A 17,817-nucleotide genomic window follows, 5' to 3' on the forward strand; every position below is an offset into this window, starting at 1 on the left:
GACCAGAAGTGTAACCTTACCTCCCCCACACACAGACCACAAACGATCACATGTGGGACTTCACTGTGCCTACCCTAACCGGCAATCTCTTGGTATCTTTTTGCAACGTTGGTCACTGCAAGACTAGTTTCTTGGGCCCCATCTGTAGACCAGCTTCACCAGAACACTCAGCCAATGCACCCCTCCCTATGCAACCCACTCGGACTGCCCACAAGCTTAGTCCCAATGATAAGGAGCACTCCCATACCAAAGCACGCTCTGCTCCTCTATACGTAGGACTTGACTCTCAATGCTGAAAGCTGCAATAACACATTCACACAGATCTGGTCTTGAATGGAACAAAAACTTGACTCCCTTGCGAATGATATAGCACACCTAAGTCTTGACATATCAAGACAGGCTAAGCTATCAAGCTATCTCACCCCAAGAGTTATAAGTTACATCCACACACAGGCTCTCCTACGACAGCCTCTAAACACATCCCCTGGCCCTGCACGCCTTTATATCGTCTGTCCCACAGACCCCACTGTGCTCTATGCACCCTATCTGATATCGAAACCGCTGCTCTCAGCGAATCCTACCTTACTAAGTCTTAGACTAGGTTTCCAAAATCCCCCTCCACAATACCAGTAATTGTGAGCAAAAATTATAGGCCTGGGCGTAGTTCGCAGAGTTTTGCTACGCAGAACTCTGCGAACTTACAAAAAAACTCTGTGAAGTTCCGCAAGTGGCGAAGTGCAGTGCGGACTGCAGTTTGTGCTGGTTTTCCTGCTGCTCGGGTAGAAATTCTACCCGAGTGGCAGCTCGTGCTTGTAAACTTACCGTTCCCGATCGCGAACTTACCTTTCACGATCACGAGCGGGGAAAAAACTCTGCTGCACACTGCGAAGTGGAGTTTTCTGCACTCCGTGAGCTATGCGGAGTGCGGATTGCAGAAAACTGCAAACTCCGCCAACGGAGTGAAGTTCACCGCCAAGGCCTAAGAAATAGAATCCCCATAACAATCAACAAGCCTAGCTCAATTCACCACCATTCAAACACTACCTTCCTCTAAGGATAAACCCTGCCCTCTCTCTTGCATGCTCCTCAACTGTAGATCAGCAGCCAAACACGCTACTGATATAGCAGAATCCATTCTCAGGGAAGAAATAGATATTGCTTTCCTCACGGATAGTGGCTTAATGAACACTCCACCCCTATACTTGACCTTTTGACCCCACCCAGGTACACCATCATTAGACATGACAGATCTAAAAGATCTGGTTGAGGTCTAGCCACAATTCACAAAATAGGAATACAACTCTCCACATTAAGTAAGGCAGAATATCTGACCTTCGTATACCTTGGGACTGGACTTATAAGCATAGGCTCCCCTCCTATCAAATTTCACACCATCTACCACCCTTTCGGTGATCAAGCCCTTTTCGCTGAAGAGTTATCTGATCTAATTACTCGGTTCTCCTTAACTGATACAAAGGATGTGTTCCTGGGCGATTTCAACATTCATTGGAACAACTCAGAAGACACCTCAGTCCGGCTACTTATGAACCTTAATCAACTCTGCAGTGAACCAACACACATCAAAGGGGCCACTCTAGATGCGATTATTGCAAAAAATGACCTGATCTCCCTCAGGTCCATCTCACATATTGACTGGTCAGACCACCATTTAATTCTTTTCAATATCAATACCCCATTCAGAACCCTCCTAGATGTTACAAAGAAACCTAGGCAGTTAACCAGAAATATAAAAAAAAAGTCCCAATTTTTTAACTTGATTCGAAGATTCATGAACAACTACAGCGTACACCGCTGAAGATCTCTCTACAATCTACAACACATCGATTTTGGATCTTTTCGATCAAGTGGCCCTGCCTCAACTAAAACAACTGAGATTAATAAAATCAAAACATGGTTTAATTCAGATCTCAACAGTGAAAGAAGACAACTCAGACACGCAGAAAGGACATGGAGACAAAATCCCTTGACAAAGCATCTAGCACTTCTCAGAACTACAAGGATATCATAAAAGAAACATATCTTTAGAGACAAAGACTCCTTCTTTCGCAACCGATTGGACCGTGCAAAGGATAGACCTAGCTAGCTCTTTAACATTGTCAAACAACAAACTACGTCTTCACCCCCTCATGATATAATCGCTATTAATGAACGATGTGAAGAAATTGCTAGCTTTTTCTCTGACAAAGTTGCCAAAATTGAGCAATCCTCCTTACAAGTCTTCACTCTTCCCTCCGTCCCTACCACCCTCACCGACCCACCTCCCTCCTTGGCAGCTCCACCTCCAGATCCCATTATTGACCAAACAACCCCTAAAGGAACAGCTACCTTTGCCACTCCAAACTGAAAAACAACGCCAACTGGTCTGACTTCAAACCCATGTCTGAAATGGAAGTCTTCAATATAATCACGAAATTAAAGCCATCAGCCCACACTAAGGATATCCTCCCAGCTACGATGGTAAAAAATCTCAATCACATCATTGCCCCGTTCTGGACTCTAATCATCATCACATCTCTCACCTGTGTACCAAACTCTCTCCAACTAGGACAAATCACACCAATCCCCAAACATCCCAGGACTGATCCTGATGATCTCAACAACCTCAGACCTATATCCAACCTCTTGTTCCTAGCCAAAACATTGGAAAAATGTGTCTTACAACAACTTAATCATCATATATGATGACACCTTCCAGACACCTTCCAATCGGGGTTCAGAAAAGGCTGTAGAACTGAAACTGCCATGCTCAATATCTCTGATGACATCCACAGATCCTTTGATGAGGGAGACGCTTGCCTACTTATCCTACTTGACCTATCTGCGGATTTCGATACCGTTAATCACCCAGCCCTACTTGAATATTTGAAGTTTCTCTTCAGTATCAATGGCACCGTCTTAAAATGGTGCACATCTTACCTACAACACCGTTCACAACTAAGCAAAATCAACTCATGTCTATTAAAACCCACACGGGTCACTCTTGTCGTGCCACAGGGCTCAGTTCTCTCCCCTTCCCTTTTCAATCTATACATAGAACCCCTTACGGTCATCTTGAAGCAGGCGAGTTTCAGAAATCACCTTTATGCTGATCACACTGAATTCTATTACAAAATCAAATCACCCAGTGACATTCGACATCTCAACGCCACACTGAACAAGATACAATCTTGATTTCACTCTAACCACTTGAAGCTAAACCCCAACAAAACAGAAATAATTCTATTCCCCCCCAAAAGCAACCACCTACAAATCCATGAATGGCACAGCAACCTGAACACTTTAAATTGTTCTCTCATTCTAGCCAACTCCGCAAAGTCCCTTAGCTTCTTCCTGGACAACAACATGTTAATGAAAGAGCATATCCAAAAATGTGGCCACAGGAGCGCTTTACACACTAAAACATCTCAAGAAAAGCAAACCATCCATTCCCTCCTATGATTTCAAGATTGTGGTGCAATCTCTGGTCCTCTCCAAACTGGACTATGGTAATGCCATTCTTACAGGGATGCCAAAACTCACCTCACCTCCCTTAGATCAGTTCTAAACATGGCAGCCCGGCTCATTACAGATGTTAAATGGTTTGAACACATCACTCTGCCCTCAAGAGCCTCAACTGGCTTCCCATCGAAGGAAGAGGTACTTACAAGACTGCCTATATCATCCACAAAACCCTTAAGTCACATACAACTAACTACTTAGAAAACAAGCTTACAAAAGCAGGGATTACTAGATCTTTGAGAATCTCCAACACACTTTTGCTTCTACCTCCTTAGCTAAAAAAAATCAACCAAGTCTTGCTCTTTTTCTGGATATACGCCGAGCATATGGAACTCTCTACCTAGCGATCTTCGATGCAACCCCTCTTTCCCTTGCTTTAAAAGAGACCTGAAAACCCTCCTCCTCCACAAATACTTTAACTTTTAGCTTACTGAACTTGGTTAAGTATCTCTTGTACAGGACTAGACCCTCTGTCATAGTCGGCTGTTTGTTTGCTTATACTGTGTATTAGATCGTCTCGAATTGTTCTTTTTTTTTAAACTTCTTTGTCCTATAATCTATTGAGTCTCGCTTCATATGTTATTGTGTTCCTGATTTACTGTATTTTTTCACAATCATGTAAAGCGCTCTGATATCTTCGGGTCTAGCTAGTGGTCAACAAAATGTATCAATAAATAATAAATACATTTTATCCATCGCCGCCAAGCAACCTCTGCACCGGCGTCAAAGGGCGATGTGGCAGACTTTTTTACACAGTCAAGGCAATGCAGTGGTTTTTGCAGAAATCAGATGGAGAAGCCACTTGTGAGGCCCAGTACTTGAGGGGGCACCTCAGGCAAGGGTAGAACTCACAGATGACAGTATCCAGCAGCACCAGCAGGTTTACAGGAAATGCTTTATGTCCCCGAGACTTCAGAAGATAGGAGGCAAGCCCTTGGAGTCACTCTGGGTTCAAGTGAGAGGGTTCCAGTCCTTGTCCTCAGCAGGGCAGAGAACGGCAAGCAGTAGGGCGGCTCAGCAAGCAGAGAAGTGGCAATCCTTACAGCACAGCAGTCTTTACTCAAGCAGATTGTTTCCCAGGTCCAGCGGTGTGCTGATTTGGTAGCGTCAGAGCACCAGTACACATACCCAAAAGTGCCTTAGATGTAAGGGTGAGTTCAAAGGAACTCTCCCAATTACCAAGGATCCCTCTCCACCCAGCCCTGTCTGCGAGGCTATCTGTTGTGGTTAATCAGCCCTTTGTGTGAGGACAGGACACAGCCTATTCAGATGTAAATCAGATGTAAATATGAGACACCTCAGCCCCTTCATGCCAAGGAAGGCTATTAGAATGCAGCTGAAAACAGATGAGTCCTCAGTCACACCCAGCCCTTCCTGTGTTAGCGGCTGTCCAGAGGGAATGAACAAAGTGCAGTTGGAGACAGGCTGCAGGCACATAGAGAAAAGTTAAGAGCAGAGAAATGTCCTCTTTCTCAAAGGGTAATTTCTAAAATAGTAATGTCAAATTCAACTTTACCACTGAAGAGGATTTATCATTACTATTCCAAAGATATGAAACATGAGCTAGCTACTCCTTTCTATTCAGGAATTACAGTTCAAAAGTGTTTTTAGTAATTCCTATGCTAGCTTATGAGAGGAGTAGGCCTCACAGCAGTAAATAATGAATTTAGCTGTTTTTCAACCAGGACATGTAAAGCAAAAAAGTACATGTCTTGTCATTTAGTTACCTAAGACCCTGCCATTAGGGTTACTTAAGGTCTACCTCAGGGTTGACTTATGTGTAATAAGGGGAGTTTAAGGCTTGGCAAGTGGTTTTAATTGCCAAGTCTGAGTGGCAGTAAACTGCACAAACAGAGACTGCAATGACAGGCCTGAGACAGTTTTGAAAGGCTAGTGGTGTGGGTAGCACAGCCAATGCTGCAGGCCCACTAGTAGCATTTAGATTATAGTTCCTTGGTATATGGTATACCACTTTACAAAGGACTTACAGGTAAACTAAATATGCCAATCAGGTGTGTGCACCAATGAGACCATGTTTAGGGGAGAAGCACCTACACTTTTGCACTGGTTAGCTCTGGTAAAGTGCTCAGAGTCCTAAGACCAACAGAAAAATACAGCAAAAAGTGGAGGGAAGCAGGCAAAAAGTTGGAGGAAGACCACTCTAAGGATGACAGGTCAAACACTAAAGCAAGGGTTTTGTTTCAATCTAAATTTGTTGCAAATTTGATCTTACAAAATAGTGATTTCCTTCAATGTAGAGGGATTGATATTTTTACAACATAGAAGTGCACCATTATTAATGTCAATGACAAAAAATTCCAGAACCATTTCTAGAACATATCAAATTCTTCTCTTTATTTTCACAATTTTCAAAAGCCATTACCAGTTTACAGCAAAAACAGGTGTGGTGACTCTTGGTCACTGCCTTCGTTTTGGTTTTAGGGGTTGATATAATACCTGGTCTGAGAAAACAAAATTTAGAAGCAACAATATGAAAGTTCTAGTGGCGTACTCTCTCAGTGTTGCACCCTTTACTTAAAGGAGATCTCTAGAGCAAATTTAAAACTCTTACAGGTTCCTGTAGTGAATGGGGGAATTTTTTACACATCATGGTCTTATTTGACATAGGTCTCCCCAGTCTATAATGGAAGACGATTGTGCAAAATGAAACTTGCTGGCCGGTGCACTTAATGGTGCTCGTACACTGGGCCCATTACTTAACCTTATAATTAACTATATTTGAAAAGAATTTTCCTGGAATGCAGCGGGATTCATAAATAAACCAGAGAAACTTGATTTTTGTTAATAGTTTAAAAGCTGATTTAATCTGCATCCAGAAAAGTTGGTGTTCCTCTGATTTTTTATGTGATGGTTATTTCGTACTAAGCTGTAACACTATTCCATCTACAAAGGGGCACGCAAAGGGAGGGATAGCTATCCTTTTAATTAATTATATTCAATGGAAGTATACTAGTTTTAAAGATTCCTCCAGTCTCTTTCAAACTGTGAAAATCTCCCCAATCTTGGAGGAGAGTGTGAGCGACCCCATTTTAGTTGTAAATAATTATTCTACAAGATTCACATTACAATAAATTGTTACTTGGAATTTTCGCCTTCATAAAGGGTGCAATGGATCAGAGGGGTGAAAGACAGGGTAATTTTCGTAGCAGACTTAAATTGCAAAGTCTCCAACAATTTTATTAGCCTACTCACGGAAGAAGCGTTTCATATACCCCCACTCAAATTCCAGTCAAAATTAAGAACAGATAATAGAGTACAATCACCTTTTGGGCAATTGAGAAAGAAAGATTTTGTGATCAGAAATGGAAGATTTGCTAATGATTTCCTTACAAGACCGGAGGCTACCATTATCCAAAGGCTTTTATTGCCGCTTTCAACTGCAAGGGTAGAAAATAGAATCAGACATGGTCTTGGTTCTTTTCCAGACATCGAAGTGTACACCCTCATTTGAATAGAATCTGTTAAATATTTCTAGAGCTTTGATGTTGGATACTCTTTTAAAAGATATCAAACAAAGTAATGTAGCAAGTTTAATAGATATTTGTTTAATGGAGAGATAGGTATTGTTTGCCAAGAACTAAACAGTTTAAAAATCAAGTTGACGTCCCACATGGATTCATAGCATGTCTTTGATGGTCTTTTTAGTCTCACACCCTTCATTGTCCTTTTAATTAATGCATTACTTCCAATCACCAGATTATTGACTAAGGCATGACCAGAGGAGATAGCGGATCTATAGCAGTTGATTGTCCTATAAGAAAGTCCAGATTCAAAAAGACTCTGTAAGAAGTTTTCGATGAGTTGTACACAGTCTTCCACTGGATCCAAATCCTTCTAATGCACCAACTGACCCACTTACTCCACACGCCTTTATATCTTTTTCTTGTTCCTGGGGCCCAAGATTCGTCCAAAAGGCTTTCAGCTTCTGATGAAAGTTTGGATATCTATTTGATCTCCTGAAATCTTCCAAACAAGAAGGTCCATTTTCCCCTTTAGTAACAAAGGGTGTTCATCTCGGTTTGGGCCCTGCAAAAGGCCCAAGTACACCGGACCAGGTGTGGGATATCCATGGCTAGCTACATCTCCCCGGGAAACCAGACTTCTAGAAGGGGGTCGCTAGAATAATACTGCTGCACTCTAGTCTTACTTTCCACAGAAACCTTTCAATTATGGAGAAAGGGGGGAAGCCACAAACTTTATTCTTCCCCCATGATTGGAGAAAGGCATCTACAGCTGTTGCTTTTGGATCTGGTCTCCAACTGAAGTATGTTGGAACTTGAAAGCTTAGTCTGCTGACAAATAAATCTATTTGGATTGGTCCCCATAAATCTTGTATCCGGGCGAAAACATCCAGATGTAACCTCTAATCACTGGAATCTACGAGGAACCTGGAGTACCAATCTGCCCTCATGTTCTGAAGCGTTAGAATGAAGTTTGGCCCTTAACAGTATCTTGTGTTCCCAGCAGAAACACCAAATTCGTTTAGCTAAGCTCAAAAGCATTTGTGATTTTGTACCCAGCAGTCGATTTATATATGATACAGCTTAGAAACTATCTAATCGAATCAGAGTTTTGGAATTTTGCAGTAAAGTCTTGAAGCTCATTAGGGCATTCAGGTCAGCCAACATTTCCAAACAATTTATGTGAAGTGACTGTTCCCCTATTGACCATCTTCCCTCTGTTTCCTGGTTGCCTAACCGGGCTCCCAAACAACGGTTGCTTGCATCTGATTCGAGGACAAAGTCTGGGATATTTCCAAATAAGGCCTTGCCATTCTATGCCTCTAAATTCTTCAGCCACCAGTTTAGGTCTTCCTGAGCCTCTTGAGATAGGGTAATAGAATCCCCGTATACAGGCCTTTCCTTAGACTTAGGTCTTCTAGTCTCTGTAGCCCCCTGCAGTAAAGGGGACCTGGGGAAATTGCTTGACTAGAAGATGATAGGAGGCCCAAGACTCTTGCAAGGTCTCTCAGTATTACTGAATTTCTGGTTAGGACTGTTCTCACCTCTTTTTTTATCTTTAAAACTTTCTTGTGTGGTAGGATTAATTGGGATAGAATGGAATTCAATTGAAAGAGCAGAAACTCTATCTTCTGTGTTGGAACCATGACAGACGTCTCCGTATTCACTATGAAATTTAGGTTCTATAATAGCTCTGTTGCCCATGATAGGTGTTTTAAAAGTTCTGATCCGTCCTGTGACATGATGAGAATGTCATCTATATATATGATTAGGCGAACTCCCCTTTCTCTGAGATGACTGACTACTGGGTGAAGATCTTTGGTGAAGCACCATGGGGCTGAGAATAGACCGAACGGTAGACAGCGGAATTGGTAAGTTACGCCTCTCTTTGTAAACCGTAGGTACTTCTGGCTGTCCTCGTCCATTGGTATCGTGAAATAGGCTTCTCCGAGGTCTAATTTTACCAGCCAGTCCTTTGCTTGTAAAATGTCTCTCAAGAGGGGAATCTGCTCGAGTTTGAAATTTCTGTAGAATAAGAACTTGTTTAGCTCTTTCAGGTTTATGGCAGGACGCCAACCCTTGTCTTTCTTATTCACCAAAAAAAATGGTACTTACAAATCCCCTTATTTTTTCCTGTTCTGTTTTAACTTGAATTAAAACACCTTTGTCAATGACTAAGCCGGAGTGGCGAAACGTGTCTGTCAGAGTTGAGGGGGGTTTCTACACAAATAAAGAAAGATTTCATCACAAACTCCTGTGCGTGCTCCTGTTTGTGTCGGCTGACACAATTTCTGTCTTTGACTGTGCTTGCGTATATTTATATATGTATGTAAATATATATACCCTTTACTTTACTCACTGTTTTTCTCTTGTTGTTCTATATATATATTCTCTTTTTTTGTTTTGTTTTTTGGGTGAAGGAGTCACCCGGGTCTTTTTTTCGCTCTAACTTGATTTGGATTAATGGGAAATTGTATCCTGTAGGTATTTTATGCTTTGCAACCACAAGCTGGCAACAGCATTCTGTTTATTTTATTCTTTTCATATAATTATAAAGGATTCAAGTCTCTGTGAGTTAATCACTAATCCACACGACCATTGCAGCTCGCAGAAAGGAGCTGTTGTTATGGTTATGGAAAGGGCGTCAACAAGAAAGAAGGACTATCACCGTCCTTCCCTTGGTGATGCACAAAGCGGAGCCGTCGTCTGGCAGTGCGAGATAGGAGGTACGCTGCTCTTCACCGGCCCACTTGAATGACTGTGAGCTCTTTTCTCTAGGGATAATTTGAAAAGACGAGCAAAGGAGAGCTTGCTCCTCCTCGCGTTTTTGTGCCCCTACACCCACAAGGTTGAAATCGGCAGTATCGGCATTGAATCTATAGTCCGCGCTATGCACGGGCTCAAGCTCTCTCTTTCTCTCTCTATTTTTTTTTTGTCCTATAAAACAACTTGCCATTTTACAGAGGAACACAAAGGAATATATCTAAGACTTACCTGAGCCAGCCATAAATTGGTTAAAGGTTAAAAGGTTATTAGCCATAAATAAACACATTAAACATAAAATAAGTTAAACGTTATTGTATAGGTCATTCCTAAGCATACTCATACATTCAGTATTATATAATGACTATGAAGCTCCTTGCCTAGAGAAAAAAAACATTAGTTAAGTAAGAGAGAGTATACTTATCTTGCTGGATGCAGCTAATAAAAGAGGAAGATGACATCGTGCACCTGATACTTGTACTCTTTCATAAAGATTCTGATCTTTGTGATGTGAGCACAAGTATCAGGTGCACGATACTTCAGCCTCAGATAAACATGAGACGCGTGTTCGGCAATAGGGTTTTCGGACGTACTGACAGGATGGGACTGGCTGTCAACTGCAAACAACAGAGGTCCCACTATTATCATTATAATCAACAAAGTTATGGAAGAAAATTCCATGGGAATAATACCTTCTTCCCAAAAAGAGGCCGGGCCCCATGAAGCAGCAGAGGCAGATTCCAAGGAGGTGGACATCAAGGTAAGATTCTCAACCCCTATTGGTTCTTTCCATTCAAAGTTAGGGGGAAGACTACGTCTTTCAGCAAAACGTGGTGCTTGATAACAAATGATTCTTGGGTGCTCAACACCGTAAGAGGGTTCAAGATAGATTTCATCCAAACACCCTATCAAAAGCACCAATCCAGGGAATTGATATTAGAACAAGATCAGAAAGCCTTGGTGGAATCAGAGGTGATTCAGATGTTACGAAAAGGGGCCATTTGCGAAGCTTTAGGACCAAACGATGGGTTTGTGAGTGCAATCTTCCTAGTAAAGAAAAAAGACAAGGGCTGGCTCCCTGTGATAAATTTGAAACAACTAAATACTTCCTAGTAAACAGACACTTCAAGATGGAAGGTATCCATCTTCTGAGGAACATTCTACAAGAAAAGGATTGGCTTGTGAAATAGGATCTCGAGGATTCATATTTCAAAATTCTTATGGATGATCACTCCCAAAGTTTCACATTGAAAGCAACAATTTATCAATGTTGTTGCCTTCCCTTTGGTCTCTCATCAGCCCCTTGGTACTTCACCAAGGTTCCAAGACCTGCAGTTGCCTCCTTAAGAAAAAGGGGTGTACGATTACTGATTTACCTAGACGATATGTTACTGATGTCTCAAAGTCAAGAGAAATTGTTAATACATATGAAGTGGAAAATAGACCACTTGGAAGGATTAGGATTTATTGTCAAAACTGCGAAATCTGTAACAACCCCTACACACAATCTAGAATTTCTATGGTTTCAGGTGAATACCATAATGAGCCAACTACAATTACCCCTGAAGAAGTTGTCCAAGATTAAGAAAGAAGTAGCTTATGTCTTGTAGAACGATGTGCTGAGTCTAAGAGCTCTAGCAACAGTGGTTGGCCTTCTGTACTCTTCCATTCAGGCTGTTTCCCCAGTCCCATTGCACTACAGATCCCTTCAGAGACTAAAATCCTAGGGTCTGAAGAAAGATCTATGGTATACAGACACAATTCCATTGTCTCAGGAGGCTCGAGAAAACCTCCTGTGGTGGTGAAACAACCTGGAAAGTTGGAATAGGAAGGCAATCTTTGCGAACGTCCGATTTTACACAGTGGAGTCAGACGCAAGCAACCTGGGATGGGGTGTAAAACTGGGTCAGGTAGAGACAGGAGGGAAGTGGTCTCAGGAGGAGCTTCCACTTCACATAAATTGTCTAGCGATGATGGCGGGCTTGAACGCCCTAATGAGATTCAAGTCCACTATAAGGAACAGTGTAGTACTAATAAGGCTAAACAATTTTACAGCTATGTCCTATATCAATTGCCTAGGGGGTGCAAGGTCAAAAGTACTTGCAGACATGGCCAAGAAAATGTGGTATTTTTGTTGGAGCCAGAAAAGTTTACTGAAAGCAGAATTTATTTCTGGACACCAAAACAAAAGGACAGAATGGAACTCGAGGTTTCTAGGGGACTCAAGCGATTGGAAACTGAGTCTTCAAAAAGATTCAGAATCTTTGGGGACCATTTCAGCTGGATCTGTTTGCCAGTAGACTGACTTGTCAGGTAGATACCAAAGGGGGATGATGGACGGAGCGCTTGAGTAAATTAAACACTCACCCCCAGTCAACTGATCTGGGTTTAATCCCTCATCATTCTTTAGCTCACTTTACCACCCCAGTTCAGACATGGCCATATGCAAATCAGTCTGACCCTGTGCCTCATGGGAACAGTCAAGCCCGAACTGCCACCATGTCTTACATGGACCGGAAACAAGCATCCTGGGACCGGTTTCGGGTTCAAAACCCTCCTCAACCAGGCTATCTTGAATCCAGTGGCAAAGTGAGCAAGGGACCCACGTCTGGGCATACCCTGCCAACTTAGGGCAAACAAAGCGATACCGAAGGGGGATGATGGACGGAGCGCTTGAGCAAATTAAACACTCACCCCCAGTCAACTGATCTGGGTTTAATCCATCATCATTCTTTAGCTCACTCCACCTCCCCAGTTCAGACATGGCCATATGCAAATCAGTCTGACCCTGTGCCTCATGGGAACAGTCCAGCCCGAAATGCCAAGCCATGTCTTCCCTGGACCGGAAAGAAGCATCCTGGGACCGGTTTCGGGTTCATAACCCTCATCAGCCAGGCTATCTTGAATCCAGTGGCAAAGTGAGCAAAGGACCCACGTCTGGGCATACCCTGCCAACTTAGGGCAAACAAAGCGATACCGAAGGGGGATGATGGACGGAGCGCTTGAGCAAATCAAACACTCACCCCCAGTCAACTGATCTGGGTTTAATCCATCATCATTCTTTAGCTCACTCCACCACCCCAGTTCAGACATGGCCATATGCAAATCAGTCTGACCCTGTGCCTTATGGGAACAGTCCAGCCCGAACTGCCAAGCCATGTCTTCCCTGGACCGGAAACAAGCATCCTGGGACCAGTTTTGCAGTTCGGTGCTGGACTGTTCCCATGAGGCACATGGTCAGTGTATGTTGACATGTACATGTCTGTGCTCCGCATACTCAAGTCTCTCCGGCACATCCCCTCAACACTTTCCATTGTATACTTTTCTAATTGAGAATCTCTTGCGACCTTCGCACATACTTTGCTCCCATCTCTCCCCGCATTCTGCATTGTGTGGCACAGGTACCATGCCATGTTTGGTTTGTGTACATGGCTAGCCACGGTTCCTACAGTACGTAGTGTCGTTGTATCTGCTAGGTGTACCTGTTGTTTGTCATGTTGTATGTGATTATATAAGGTAGTGCGTTTATTCACGAGCAGTGGTTTCTCCCATTTACATATCACTGTCTTAAAGAGGATAAAGAAGTTTTTCTCACAGGTGAAAAGTGCGACCACAATGGCAGTCATTCATTACTATGCAATAATGTCCAACTGCACGTTGCTTCTAAGTTTACAGCCCCCAATCTTGCGTGCTTTCTTAAAAGCATGCCAACTCCCACAATCAGACCAACATTCACACAGCTTTCTAACAGCAGTTATCTGGTTCTTAATAACATGGACTGCTACGGAATGTGAGCTGGCATACCGTATGTCCTTACTGTTTCAAATCGAGTAACTTCCTGTGGCAATGTCTATTCCCACCCACACAAAGTAACTCCCACAGTTCAAATTGGCCTTCAATACCTACTATGAAAACAGATTTCATTAAACTGAGCAAACTGAAAGCGCTTTTGTTTCAAACAGAAGTGTCCTTCACTTCTGCAAAATAAATTTATTGACTGCAGATAGCACAAACTTCAAGTAGAATACAGTCCCTTTTAAATACGAACCTTCCATTACACTTTGTGAATTGTTACACAATTTTCAAGACATCTTACACTCAAACACTGTCTCCTCCGGCCTTGTCACAGGCTTTCAAACTATTTTTGGTATAATACCAGACTTCATTCATTCGATCATGTCTGAATAGCAGGAACAGAGCCCATAATTCTCGCTCTGTTTGCGGCCATCCTACTACTATTTTTGCTTGTAAAAAATGGCTGCGATCCCTGTGGTAACAATCATGTCCGACAGAATACACCTCTAATCGAAGCTACATCAATACCGTGAATAAATGTAACAACTTTTCAGCTGCCTGCCTCTATCTATTATCGGAGCCAGCTACTACATGACATTTATTTACACATATGCAATCTGCGTGCAACCATCTTTTTATTGCAAAACTTGCCCATTCGACTGGCAAATGGATCTATGCCTCGCCAACATCCCAACAATCGCTCCCGATATCTAGCAGGTAATGGAGTATCTTGAAAACCATGAACTTGATTGTTCGGGCAGTAGAGCAATGGCGAATGCAATGCAAAAAGGTATCCTGGCTGAATGGGATTTCTGCGCAGTCGCGAAAGATCTCCTGCAACGTGCGACCTTTGCAACATGGCAGATTGCCTGCCAATTCAAATTACCGCTCCAACATTCGAGGAACATTACTGTCCCTTCGAGGATATGAATTGGATCGCTTCGCTTTTCTCACATGATGGCAACAATCGCCTCTTGGAACATTGCGCATCTCAAGCTGCTGAAGAACTTCTGGACTGCAATCTCCAAGACTTGTAAGAAATTCACGTTATCCTTGGATTGATTTATTTCCAACTTTTTTGACTTTTTCCTATAATATTTTTAATACACTTCAATTGAACTATTTTCATATTATAACATTCTAAGAATACTCAGGCATTTGAACTCTGTTTTCATTATTGCCCCTTACGTCTCCAGCCTAACCAGGGATGGGTGATGTATGGCCTATGCAAATACAGTATTTGCTTGCTAAATTAGCCTAAACCCGACATCCATTTTGAAACCATGTCTATTCTTTGTGCACACGTCTCTCTGCCTGCCTGTTATCCACGAAGCCCTTTCACACAAATTAGCTCATCCTGAGCCTCTGCCCACAAGCTGGCGATCAAGATCAAAAAACACAACATTGTTTAGGAACTAGTTGGCATAGTCTGGTAATCATATCCTACCTTTATGTTCATTATAGAATTTACTCATTCATGTCTAATAGCTATTGTTTATGTCACATGGAACTGTAACATGTAATGTGCAATTCACTGATGCAGCAGCTTAGGTTTGAATACAGCAGAAGCGGTTGGAGTTTGCTTCAGCTCGATGCCTTAGCTCTTGCACAAGAATGTTTTTCTGAAAGAGCTGGAGACAATAATGTATGGTTTGACGAGAAGGGTACCGAATGTGCTTCTGAGAAGCGCAATGTTTGTGCTCCTCCTCAAAGTTCCGATGTGAGTAGAACTATTACCAATTCTGACACGCACCAGATTGAATCTACTGTAGAAGAGATTGCTGACTGTTCTGCTGTTGATAATTTTGTGTTACCAAAAAGGAGTACCAGGGTACCTAAGAAGTTTGACGATTACACTTTGGAACATTTCTTTTTTTTGTTTTTTATTTTCTTAAAGGATACATGTGGTAATCGTATCCTACATTTATTTTCATTATAGAATTTAGAGTCATTCATGTCTAATAGGTATTGTTTATGTCACATGGAACTGTAATGTGGAATTCACTGATGCAGGAGCTTAGGTTTGAATACAGCAGAGGCGGTTGAAGTTTACCTCAGCTGGATGCCTTAGCTCTTGTACCAGTGGGTCCATTTATGGCACTTAAATAAAGACACTTTTTATATAACTTGCAGACTCCATCGCTTTATTACACACAGCCACTTTCTTAGACACACCTGATTTCACCATTTGTCTTCTGTGGCATTGCAACATTCTGCATTATATTCTTCACGATTATTTCTTTATTCCTGCTTGCTAAAACACTGCATTTAAGTCTTCACACCGGTAGGGGTGAGTAGTTTGCTTCCCACTCCCTGTATAGTTACGTTATGTTATGTTAATAAGATTTATAGAGCGCGACGGTTACCCTAAGGCAGAGGTCTTCAAACTTTTGGGTGCCGAGACCCCCCTGTCAACATTTTCAGTCGTAAGGACCCCCTCCTGATAAACATTTCTAAACCTGTAGGCAGGGCTTCTAGAATTACGAGGCATGTGAGGACCAAATTACACGACAGGCTTGACTAAATTGTGTGGGAAGAAAATGTAAATAATTTTATGTGATGCAGCGTTATTTTGGGATAGAATTGCTTCATTATTTAGAATTTTTTTGCACACAGTAACACTGAGGAAAGATTTCACCCCATCAGTACCAGTTTATAACCAAAATACAGCAATTAACATCAGAAAGATGTCTAGTCAACCTTTGTGATGGGCCTTCCACTCTGCAGGAATACGTGCTGCCACATTAGAAGCTCACCTGGCCCTGGCCGGGAGCAGCAGGGGTCCCTTAAAACCCTGGCGGTCTTGTGCAGAGTTGAGCAATTTACCCATGCCACTTTCCTCTCACCCCTCCCTTCCATCCCTCTCTACTTTCCTCTCCTCTCCCAATCCTGGATCCCTCTCTCACTTTGCAGGCCATTTTCTTTCACCCCTTCTTACAACTTCTAAACTCTCCCCATTCAACTTCTCACTTCACCCTTAATCACCTCTTGCCATTCTGCCTTTTCACTGCCCTCATCTCTAGCAGTTTCTCGCATTTATCTCATGGCCTCTCTGGCCCTGTCACCTCCCGTGCCCATCTGCACTTCTCATTCATCTCAAGTCTCTCCGTTCAAATTGTTGTCTATATGTATCTTACACCTCTCCAGTCCCCTATTCATCTTTCACATGTATCCTTTGTTTTTTCACACCTTCTTGAACCAATGTCCCTCTCCCCTGTTACCTCAGCACCAGTGCTTAATTTGAGCAGGTGGTTTCCGTTGCTCCGCACTGGCACCTAATTGTGCACACTGGCAATATGACCGTCTGCCACATGCCACTTGATGGCTCTGTCTGTGTAATTTAGAGATGCGCATAACAGCTGTTTATTAATTCAATATACATTAAAAACGATAAACTCCTGACATCCATGCATTCTTATAGCTTTGGGGGCTTGAAATAGTCACACTTGTACAGTGTTATGGTTGGTAGTTGCATAGGTATTGTCATTGGCCGCACATGCAAGGCAATGGGTGGGTGGTTAAAGTTGCAGTGGCCTACTGCTGAGGTCCCCGGCACATGTTTAATTACAAATTATTCACTGCTCAGCACCCACCCCAGTACTCCCTCTCTTCCCCTATCGCTGCTGTCCCTCACCAATGTCGCATCAAATTACTTTTTAGGTCACAGATCATCTCTCAGCTATCTTCTCTCACAGTTTGACAGTAACCCTCCTCTGTGCCCTCAACTTTCCCTCACACTCACTTCTTGCGTGTCCGCACTTCCCTTCGGCACTTCACATTTCTCCTCATCCCTGACCTCTTCAATCATATTCCCTCACTCCCTTGCTGTCCTTTCCCAAACACTTGAAGTAACTCAGCATATTATTGACGGCGTAGGGTTTAAGATATAAGTTAAACTATTGCTATTATGACATTAATCAGGGATCGAGGGTGGAGGAAATAAATAATATGCTGATCCTGCAACACACTTCCAGTCCTGTGGTTAGGGTTGCCTGCTCATTATTTTGATGTCCCAGATGGTACAAAAATAAGCAGTCACCTAAAGCTGTATATTTCAGCACTCATCTAATTGTGTTCTAGGGCTGCCTCAATGATCCATGACTGATAATTAAAGGGAACAAAGACAGAAAAGTCACATTACGAATGAATGCATATGATTTTATTTACAATCCCATTTAGTGAAAAGATGAGGCCTTTGCAGGCTCTTTAAACATCAAATGGCTGGTATTTTTCTTCTTGCAACCCTACTTTATATTTA

General features: G+C 42.4%; 1 protein-coding gene across 1 annotated transcript in view; it reads left to right on the forward strand.

The window, feature by feature from the left end:
* ANO3 (anoctamin 3) overlaps positions 1–17,817 on the forward strand; it is a 1,942,403-nt gene that overhangs the window by 1,836,566 nt on the left and 88,020 nt on the right. The gene's annotated exons all lie outside the window — the stretch shown is intronic.

The sequence above is a fragment of the Triturus cristatus genome, chromosome 3_1, assembly GCF_964204655.1.
Source record: "Triturus cristatus chromosome 3_1, aTriCri1.1, whole genome shotgun sequence".
NCBI classification, from domain to species: Eukaryota; Metazoa; Chordata; class Amphibia; order Caudata; family Salamandridae; genus Triturus; species Triturus cristatus.